Source organism: Lygodium microphyllum, chromosome 30 (assembly GCF_053477565.2).
Source record: "Lygodium microphyllum isolate KBCC chromosome 30, Lygodium_microphyllum_v1.1.10, whole genome shotgun sequence".
Lineage (NCBI taxonomy): Eukaryota > Viridiplantae > Streptophyta > Polypodiopsida > Schizaeales > Lygodiaceae > Lygodium > Lygodium microphyllum.
Genome location: NC_141164.1, coordinates 41826434 through 41838615, shown reverse-complemented (window position 1 = coordinate 41838615; position 12182 = coordinate 41826434).

Genomic DNA, 12182 nt, shown 5'->3' with positions numbered 1-12182 from the left:
ATTAAGATCCTCTAGGGGTTCAGCCTCTCTTATAGAGATTCAAACCTATGGTTTTTTACCCAACATGGAAGGTTTAAGATGTATAGGAGAGAATAGCCCAACATGCTTTCCTCCCCTCCTTGCTTTTTATAGTACTCTATTTTAATATTGGCCTTGTTGAGCATGTTCTTAGCACAAAAAACATGCCTTTTTTTTAGCTCTCTTATTTTTTCTCAAAAGATAAATTCAAAAATTTTCCAATCTTAATTTGTTCTTCTTTTCCTCTTGTGTTTTCCTTTTATTATGATGCACTTTCAATGTTCCATTGAGAATTTGCAAGAGTTTCTACATTGTTTGAATTATTTCACCTACCTTTGAGATTGGTGAGAATTTGATATGCTCCCATCGATACTTTTCTATGGAATTTCTCAACTTCAAACCCTAATAAAATGAGAATATCCAATGAGGATTTCTTTGTTTTGGAGCACTAGTTCTTTGTAAAGGTAATATACTTCCACCCTTGTAAGGCTATTTAGGTGTAGCCTTCTTGTTATTCAAGTCACCTCATAGTGAACCTTAAAGTAGCTTCCCATCTATCATGTTGCAAGCTTCCACATAGAGCTAGCTACAATAGTTGGCAATCACTAGAATCCTTGGTACTTACATTTTTGTGTTAAGACATGAAGTTTATAAGTTTAGTGCTAGTTTGAAAGGTGATAATATTTCATCATACAACTAGCAATGTAGTTTGCTTTATTTTCTATAGCCACATGTTTTGGGCAATGCAATTTAGCTTTTTCTCAATATGGCTACGCGCTTTGACTTGGTGGTTCTTTTTTTCCATGTGCACTTCCATGACCAATATGGTCATGCACTTGGTAATGTGCTTTCCTTTTTAATATGGCTATCTAATTTTCATGATGGGGTATATATGATTGTGTGGTTTTCTTGCAATGCACTTTGAATGTTTGCTCTTGTTGCTCATTTGGACAGTAGGGAATATGATGTTAGTGTGTGGAGTTTCTATTTAATCCATTGGTGCAATATGCTTTTTTCTCACTAATATAATCATGAGCTTTGCAATAAGATGGATGTCATGGCCATGATATATGCTTGGTCAATGTGGCCATGTACTTTGCTCAACATTGTAAGTGTTATTGTTGCTAAATGCAATGACTCTGTTGTTGGGGCCACAGAGTTTTTGTTATTCATGTGTACTAAACATCTTTCTTTTAATTTTCTTTTTTGTTATTGTGATTACCTTTCAACAATTGTGGTCTTGCTTTTGTGTCAATGTGAAAAGCTTAGCTGTGAGTAAGTATTATACAAATGTAAATGTCTAATCAATGAATATTTATTTACTAGTTATACCTAGAAAAATCATGAGTTCCAAGTTAACTTGATAGAATATCTATAATTCCCTAGTTAGAGGATAGTACTTGCTAGTTATGACTAGTAAAAAGTAAAATTTTCTAATTAGGTTGATATTATTACTAGTTATACAATAACTTGCTAGATAATGTTGCTAGATAGGGCTTCAATTTTCTAGATACTATCTAGGAAAAGGATGTTACTAGTTAGAAGAGACTAGTGATGGCAAAATTATCTAGTTATAACCAGAAAATTCTACATTATTCCTAGTTTGGTTAGTAATCTTCCTAGTTATAATGTGAACTTTCTATATAGTAAGTGGTTTAGAGTTTCTTGTGACCTTTGTGCTTACCTTCTCGAAACCATCATTATCAACTTGAATTGAGAAATAGAGAATTGTGATAAACATCATCTTTATCTTATCCTCATTGTACCTTTAATTCCCAGCTATTACATAAAAGTAGGGAATCACATCCTTATAATTCCTTATGTAGGGATTTTCAAAGGAATGTGGGGAATGCTCTATATTCCCTATTATAAGATGTAGGGAACGTAGGGACTTTCAAAGGAATGTAGGGCATGCTCTATATTCCCTATTATAAGATGTAGGGAATGCAATTTCCTAGTTATAGATGGGGAATACGCACTTGTCTACATAGGAAATATTGGAGAATTTCCTATATTTCACCAAATTGCCTATGTGGGGAACGATTGAAAGTTCCTTGTGCACTAGCATCAGTAACTACTAAAAAGAATGGTCTATTGAAATCAGGTAGTTGTAATATAGGAGCATGGGTTAATGCATGTTTCAATAAATCAAAAGACTTTTTTTGATTGTCAGACCAGTTATACACAATACATTTCTTTAAAAGTTTAGTCAAAGGTAATGCAAGTAATGAGAAAATTCGCACAAACTTTCTGTAAAAACTAGCAAGACCTAGAAAAGAACATAACTCATGCATATTTATGGGTATGGGCCAATTTAAAATTGCTTCTATCTTTTTAGGGTCAATCTTAATATCTTCTGATGAAACAATATGTCCTAGATATTCAATTTCTGTTTGGAAGAAGTCACTCTTTTCTAGATTAGCATACAATTGATTGTATTTTAACAACTTGAAAACTAAAGACAAATGTTCATAATGCTCATTCTCATTTTTACTGAATACTAATATATCATCAAAGAATACTATAACACAATGCTGATATTTTAGAAATATGCGATTCATCATGCGATTAAATGTAGATGGTGCATTAGTTAGACCGAAAGGCATCACTAGAAATTCATAGTGTTCAAATTGTGTTCTAAATGCAGTTTTGAATATATCAGATTTATCCAATCTTACTTGATGATAACCAGATTTACGATCTATCTTACTGAATATGGCAGAACCTTGTAGTTTATCAATAAGATCATCTACCCTAGGAATCGGATATCTATTCTTAACATTAATTTTATTTAAGGCACGATAATCAATGCATATGCGATAAGTATTATTATTCTTCTTTACTAATAAAATATGTGCGCCAAATGGAGAACTACTAGGTCTAATTAATCCTCTGTTAAGCAATTCCTCTTTTTGATTTTGAATTTCTTTCTGTTCAATTTGGTTATGTCTATATGGTGCTTTACATGGTGGTTTTGTTCCAGGAATTAAATCTATTTTGTGAGCTTCAGGTCGTGAAGGTGGTAATCCAAGTGGTAAATCATCAGCAAAACAATCTTGAAATTGGGCAAGAAATTGTGTATGCCTAGGATGCATTTGTTTTTCTTTAGCTTGAAGTTCATTCACCCATATTAAATAAGATTTGCTACTTTTGCGTAATGCACGTTTAGCTTGAGTATGAATAAGCAGTGGAAAATTATTAGAAGCGTGCATACCATGCAATGTGATTTATTTTCCTTGAAAATAAATTTTAATTGAATGTGTAGAATAATCTATGTCATGATTATATTGATGACGCCAAGGCATTCATAAGATAATGTCACTAGACTGCAAAGGTACAACTAGGAAATTTCTTCGTTCAGTATATTCACCAATTTTAATTTCGAAGTTATGCACCTCTTGTGTTCCATTATATCTTGTTCCTAGGAATGCAACTTTAATGTGATAATGTGTAGAAACTGTTTGTAAATTCAATTCTTTAACTAACTTTGTGAAAATAAAGTCATGTGTGCTTCCATCATCATGTAAAATAATCTTTTCTTTACCATGCACAAAACATTTCATTGTTAACAAAGAATGTGGAGTTAGCATACCTGGCAAAGTATCTGAAGTAGTACCAATGTCATCATCATCTTCCGTAAAGTCAGGCATTTCCTCACGTTCTTCTTCTTCCATTGCTCCAAGATAATTGATATGGACAGGTGACTTTTTGGTTTGGCAATTGGCTGTTAGATGTCCAGGTTGATAGCATTTGTAACAAACTATGTGTTTGGCTTTAGATACATTGTTAGTAATGGCAGGAAGTTTAGAAATGTTGGGATTTGGCTGTGAAGATAGCTTAGGGTTTGGATTGGTATTTGATGGCAAAGCAAGTGGTCGTGTCCAAGAGTTACGGAATGAAGATGGAAGAAAACGACTTTGATTGAATCTTCGAAAATTTGAATTGAATTGTTTGGAACCATAGTTACCATTAGTTGGAAATTGTTGTGGTCGCTTGTCTCTTCCGCGAATCTTGTCTTCAGTGTCATGAGCCAAGGAAATTGTATCTTCAAGGGTTGTTGACTTGAACATATTGACTTCAACATAATAATGTCCAAGTAGGCCGGACATAAACTTGCGTTTATGAGTCGCTTCAGGTACATCTTCGAGCATGCGTAGTTGTAGTAGGGCATTCCAAAAACGTTCAGTGTATTGGGAAATAGGTTCGCGATCTCTTTGCTGTAGAAGATCCCATTGCTTGATGGCTTTTTCATGGAACTGAGGAGGAATGAAATTCTGCAAAAACTTCTTTTGGAAACTCTCCCAGGTAGTGGGACAATCAATGCTCTTGCGGACTGCAATCCACCATAAAGATGCTCGATCGACTAAATGGTTAGTGACACATTTAATTTTGTCTTTCTCAGCATATGTTTCTTCATAGAAGTAATCATCAAATTGACTGATAAAAGAAAGTACAGTCTTTTCATCTCGAGATCCATTGAAAGTACGAAATTTGAAGTTTCTTTTACTTATCTTTGTTTCTTTGCGGATGGATTGGGCTTCAAGTGTCGGATCGATGGTACGTCGTATAAGATCTTCGGGTTGTAGTCCATCTTGGTCGGTGGTAGATCGTTGCAAATTGGCCAATTGAGCTTGGAAAGCTTGTCCGGCTCTTCCTTCTTCATCGAGTTGCATCATAATCAAATCCAACTTTTGCTCCATCGTTGGTTTGGGTAAATCACCTTCAACCATAAAATTGTCCATATTTTGTTCAGTCATCCTGTAAAATCTAAAAGACCTCACACTTTCGAAATCTTATTAGCGAGATGAGCGTAGCTCAAAGGCGGGTATACAAGGCTTGTATATTTTGTTCGGCTTTTATGGTCTTTGTCCTTTACAATTACGGTATTCGTTGTCACAATCGTCTTCGTAGAAATGACGTATAATCTTCGTATGACCTGTGTATGACCTTCTGTTCTTGCTAAAACTGGTTCAGCAAGTCTGCAGGTGTGAACAGAGTCTATTTCAGAGAGCAATAAATGGATTCTATGCTTCTGCGTATGAACTGCCTTTATGGGAGTTGTTGAATAAGTCTGTAGTGACCTCTGTGACTTAAGTAACTTGCAGGAGTAAGTAAGCTTAGTGTAACTTAGGTGATTAAGCTTCTTTAAAGCTTAATTGACTTAAGCTTTAGGAGACTTAAGCTGTCGCCGTTGGATTTTTGAGGGGGCCGTTTTTCACGCCGTCGATTGTGGCGTCAGCATCCCGCGGCATAATTTCGTCAAATTTAAGGGCTTAAGCTTTCTTATTAAGCGTACTATTAAGCTTTTGAACCTTTGAGATAAAGCTTTTAAGCTTTTTGGCTATGGAGCTTACTGTTTACAGACGACTTGAAAAAGGAGCTATCTACGTGGTCCTTCACCTCCAGAGGCTGGTCCTTTGCGATCAGAGAGTGCAGAAGGGGATTCTTGACCGCCAGGAACACACTAGTATCGACTGTTCGCGACGAAACTGAGTGTAGAGCTCGATTGTTCCAGGAGCTTCGTCTTCGCACAAGATGGTAAGCGATTGGAAGCTCTCAATCTTAGCTTCGCTCTGATACCACTGGTGCGCAGATCGGATGTCGTAAGCGCGCGTAGTGAGCGTCAGAAGGTCCCCAAGAACAAAAGAACTCTACTTTTTGCACACAAATCAATGTAGAAAGCTTGCACGACATGAACAAGAGACCAATTAGGTGTAATCTCCCCCATGCCTTGTGTGAGCACTCCACAAAGCATGTATTTTATATATTAATCATCTTCAAGCTCAAATAATAGCCCAAATTACAAAATAGCATGCGTTAGCTTTTGAGTTTGCTTTTGTGCCAAATAGAATTAAAGCTAATGGGCGCCCAAAAAGTCAGGCGTATCCAAATACAATGTCCAATACAAATATCTAAATCCTGCGCCCATGCGCATACAAAAATAATAATTAAATATCAAGTGCCTTGATAAATAAGCACGACAAAATATAGGCGCCATGCCTAAGACACGCGCCCATCAAAATATTGACGATAATTTGAATACACGCTATCCTCCAATGCTTTCTACTGCCACCGCTGCTATCTCTACACATCAACTGAAGCATTCACAATCGTTAGTAAAATAATACAATTAAATTGACAAAAGTGAATACCTAACAGTCTTCAGCTACATAAATAAATTGGTTAGAAATCAATCCTAACCTTAATTTATCACGAGTATGCACTCTAAACTCATAAACGTTTATTAATTTAAATATAGTATCGACCATTCGCGACGAAACTGAGTGTAGAGCTCGATCGTTCTAGGAGCTCCGCCTTCGCGCAAGATGGTAAGCGATTGGAAGCTCTCAATCTCAGCTTCGCTCTGATACCACTGGTGTGCAGATCGGATGCCATAAGCGCGCGTAGTGAGCGTCAGAAGGTCCCCAAGAACAAAAGAACTCTACTTTTTGCACACAAATCAATGTAGAAAGCTTGCACGACATGAACAAGAGACCAATTAGGTGTAATCTCTCCCCATGCCTTGTGTGAGCACTCCACAAAGCATGTATTTCATATATTAATCATCTTCAAGCTCAAATAATAGCCCAAATTACAAAATAGCATGCTTTAGCTTTTGAGTTTGCTTTTGTGCCAAATAGAATTAAAGCTAATGGGCGCCCAAGAAGTCAGGCATACCCAAATACAATGCCCAATACAAATATCTAAATCGTGCGCCCATGCGCATACAAAAATAATAATTAAATATCAAGTGCCTTGATAAATAAGCACGACAAAATATAGGCGTCATTCCTAAGACACACGCCCATCAAAATATTGACGATAATTTGAATACACGCTATCCTCCAATGCTTTCTACTGCCACCGCTGCTATCTCTACATATCAACTGAAGCATTCACAATCATTAGTAAAATAATACAATTAAACTGACAAAAGTGAATACCTAGCAGTCTTCAGCTACATAAATAAATTGGTTAGAAATCAATCCTAACCTTAATTTATCATGAGTGCGCACTCTAAACTCATAAATGTTTATTAATTTAAATATGTATTTTGCGGAATCACCCGCTATGGAATCACCCATGTATACATAAAATTAATAAAACGCCCGAAAAGGATAGGCGTCCCCATCGACTTCTCGCACAAAGAATCCACTTTGTGTATGAACCCCGGTAAAAAAAATCTTACGGAATCCACCGTGGAATATGCCTCCTGGCATCATATTCACTCAAAAAAGAAAAGCAAACAAATCATAAATTGCCAATTTCCATCAAACAAAAAAAAACAAGCATTCTATCTCAAAGTATCAATTCTCATTAACATGGAGGTATGTAAGGTGAGAATCAAGAGTGAAAAGAACTCATAAGACAAGCATTGTACTAAACAAGATTAAATTACATCATCTTGCTCTTTGCAAAACATTATAGTCAAGATGCAAATAAGTAGTCAAGTTTGTGGTATGTGATGACAACAAGAGGGAAAACTCTAAATTGTGCACAAGCCACGACCAGAGACATAGTAACCAAATGGGAAACCCTAAACTCAAGACAAGGTGACGATGAAGAAAACTCAATAACAACTCCATGAAAGGAAAAGGACAAATGTCTTGCTGAATCAAGAATATGAGGCAATATGAGGGAGAAAAATACCTACCACTAGCTCATACAATCCTCATGATGGTGTCCACCCTCTACTATAGATTGAGAGAATATTGGACCAAAAGGAGTTGAAACAAGTAGAAGTATTTATGGGAAATTCAAATCCAAGGTATCGCCTATGCAACACAATTTCTTCGGTGTCATTTATGCATCAAAATTCAATTTGCTAGCATCTCAAAACTTATCATAGATTTATGTTACTAGAAATGCTCAAATTCCTCATTTAAGAGATGCAAATAATGGCACATATGCCATGCTTTTTACGAGTATCACAAAGGGATGCTCAACATTTTTCTGGGTTGGCTCACTAATGACACCCCTTTCTTGTAGTGAGGAGAAAGGGCCTTACCTCAAGGCTCATTGTTGCTTGCGTCACTCGAGCCATGGTCTCACATGCTCTCCTTCCTTTGTGCTCTTCTCTTTTTCTTGTTCATAGTCGCTCTCTCTACCTATATATTTCAAATGGTTGCTTCTTTCACTAGTCTAGGGAAAGTGGTCATTCCCTCAACACACATGCAGGAGTCCACAAACTGCAAACTCTACAAATTTGACCTTAGTAATTACCTTCATGCTAGGAGCATCAAATAGTTGCAATGCTTCTAGTTCATACCGAAGGGGCATGCATGCCTTCTTTGGACCAATGAGACCATTGCCATTTTTGGGTATATATAATACCATGCCTGGAGATTCGATGATAGCCATGACTTTACCTTTCTCCCAACCCGGAATGATGTGCACATCAGCAACACAGTCATGGACCGTAGACTAATGACCGTCGGGCGGCAACGGCAACAGTACAAAACCCAGTATAGGAGACGCGTAAGACGCCTCCAGCTTTACAAAACAGAGGAATCGGAAGAGAAAGCTACCAAGGAGAAGAGCAGAAAAGAAAGACCATATTGCTAGTAAGTACATTTGCTGAACGCGGAAGTCCCAATTGGATGCAACTGTATAGAACTCAATAAGGGCTCTGCATCATGTCGGCAACGTCGAATTACATTACGTCGGCAACAGAAAACGCAGAGGAAAGGACATTTTTATTCCGACTTTCCGCAAATATATTGCGTGGAATTACCACCTTGTCTAGCACTGGAAGGTTGCGTGCAGGGGCTTGAGGTCAAGAGGGGGAGAGTGGAGGTAGGCGAATTCCACTCGGTCGTTGGGGGAAAAGAAATCTGAGCTCGAGGGCGATGTGAGAAGGCAGACCCCATTGCCCAACACGCGCAAAGGCGACGGCTCCACCAGCATCCGGGCTTCGCTCCAGGCGGGGTCCGAGCAGCTGAGCTGCACCTGGCTTGTCTTGCAAGGACACGTGAACGAAACGCTGGCTGCGCTTATTGGATGGTTGAAGTGAAGATCCTCTTGTGCCACCACCACGTTCTGCTCGGCAGTGCAAGCGGCCGCGGCAGCAGCATTGACATGACCTGCAGTTGCATTAACACATGAGCAACAGTACCGCCGTTAGCAAACATATCTTATAAAAGGTAGATCGCACTTTATGCTCGTCTACGTTTATTAAATACCTACCCAGGCTTATCCAAGCGATTGCCGCTAAGCCAACGAAAAATGCCCTCATGTCGACTGGTAGAGAGGCCGCCATATCAGTTGGACTAGCTGCTTGATCTGTGTCGCTCTGGTCAAAAAAGAGTTAGCACAAACTGTTGTGAACTCGTGAATATGAATAATGGAAAGGTGCGTATTATATACTCGGCTCAACTCGAAACGTCCGACCGACGAGGCAGGCCACAGCATCGTGATTCGTCAATTCCTTTCAGAAAATATTGACGGTGTACAAAACGAGACAACCCGATGAGTTCCATACTGATTGCTGGGGTGAATTCCACGCAGGCGCAATTCGATGGATCAACCACACAAAAAGAAAAAAACAAAACCAAAAACCCTAGTTATAACTAGGGCTCCCGTTGAACCCTCAGCACACGCTAGATCACCCTAACCATTAATAGAGTAGTTCTCAAGGAGAGGTCATGCTTAGTAGTAGCCTCTCAGGGGTACTCCGAGTGCAATCGTACTGCTGTCAATCACCACATGTTAAAAAGGTCCACTCTGCTAGGTGGAACAAATGCCCGAGAAGGAATCCTTCACCTATGATGAATATGGAGGGATTTTTTGTAGGGCCATCCTATTTTTTGTAGGGCCATCCTCTGATTCTCCGAACACAAGAATCATAGCAAAATGGTAAGGAATCCTTGTGTTCGATCACCTAAGATCCTTTTTACTACAAGCCACCATATACAACCCATTTGTAATGCATAGAGAGAGGGTAGGCCCCCCCCACCTATAAGAAATCATCCATATAATGTGCGTTCAAAGGATCTTAAGAAATATTCTTTTTTAACATACTATAATGCCTTTAACATGATCCCTTTTACTTTACTAAAATTATGGATTTTTTTCAAATTTTAATTTAAAAACCCAATTTATATAGATAATCTTATAAATTTTACTAAATCAAATACCCTTTCTTTTGAAATCATATATTATCTTACATGTTCTATAAGCTAGACCCCTCAGTAGGGTAGGTTGGATACAAACCATCACGGTGCCTACAAGAGGAATACATCTTATGTGTCCTACAAGTCTCAACAAACTTAAAAACATCCTTGCACATGGCCTTCCACCTCGAGTACCTCTCTTTGATCTTCTTGAATGTAGTCAGGACACCTCTATGACAAGCCAATAGATTCTCATGAAATTCATGTACATGATTAACCTTTCCTAGAATATGTCAGAATTTGGGATTCATATATTTTATGCAGGCAATCCACCATAACATGGCACTTTTACTGGCCAACCATCTAGAAGAGGCATGGTAAGATGAGATACGTAATCCCACTATAGTTTATTCATTGCATCCATCATGTGTGCAATAAAATTCATTGCTCCTTGTGGTAAAGTGTATATTTGCACTAATTTCAATTGTGTATTCATGGTAGTGAGATCCCTTATTTCAATTGCTAACTAGAACTGATCATAACAAAGGTATAAGTCACCCAATGAATATATAGCTCTCCCATCAAAAGCCTCTTGAAATTAATGATCCATAACAAGACTACTCCCACATTCCTAATAGTCACATTATTAATTGTCTTCATATCCTAAATGAATCTCAATATCATATTTTTCTTGGATACTGTGAACCATGTGTTAGTGTAAGGAGCCGAAGAAGGATTCAAAATCCCTATCTTTATCTTTTCATTCAATAGATGAATTAGCTTAGGTAGTTGAGCATTGGTACTGGAATTAGGTGCAAGTTCTATGGTACATGTAGAATAGTGAGTATGGTCATAGATGCAACGATACTGAGATCCACCTAGCCAATCTTATGTGATTGAAATGCAAAAGCTCTTCAATGCCTAGCCAACATACCTACAAAACAATGTTTCTCTACAAGTTAAAAGAAAGTCATCACATCCAATTTTCTCTTTTTAAGAGATCCTATGGTAAACCTATGGCCAACAATCTTTTGGATCCCTCAAGTTCCACTAATTAGAAGACAACCCAATTATCTCCTAACTATTTAGAGGTGAGAGTTATGCAATTTCTTTTATCTTACTTTGTATCAATCCTAGCTTCAACCATGTCATCTAAGCATAAACATCTCTACTTCATAAACTATACTATCACCTGATGCATATCCAAAGAGCACACATGTACCATATTATTTTCAACATTTAACTTAGATTTTAGCATAGATGAAAGTTCAACCATTCTATACATGCTAGTAATGCATTGTTGAGATTCTGACAAATAATTTAGTTTCATGTCTTTTGGTACTCTAAAAACATACTATTCTACAACCCTTTTCATGCTGTCAATCCTTTGAAAACATACGAAACCTCTTACTAAAGATCCAATACACTGTGTAGAAGAAGCACCTATATGTAAGATATGAGGTGAGAGCTTTTCCCATCATAAACTATCATAGTCTTGTTTTACCATGGGTCCTACTAAAAACCTAGCTTTTGTATCTAATATATGAAGCAATAGCTTTTTCATCTTATACTATTATAGTATTGTTTTATAGCTCAGGTTCACCATAGTCAAAGCGTTTGGGGTCGAAAGTCTACTGTGAGGATAAGAGATAGCAGGGTGAAGGGAGATTCAAGGAGAGGAGTAGACGGAAGAGAAGGAGTTCAAAGAAAATAGAAGATGCAGAAGAATACTCACAGAGATGGAGCCTGCTAGTTTATTTTTGTATTATGAGAAGATAAATCTCTTGTAGACGAAAACGTACATAAAACAATACCTTGCTCTATACTGCTCAGACTGCCAATTTGATCCTTCTATTGGCTCCGAAAGTAGGGTAAAATACCATGACTCCTGGCCAGAATGATCACTCCTTCTTTATCTTCCACTTTCGAGTGCTGCTCACTACCTAAAAACAGCGATCACACATCGCACGATTTTTCCAATCCTCCTTTTTACATAAAATCCTCTCAAAATTGCTAAGAGATACCTACTTTCTTTTACATGTCATCCTATTC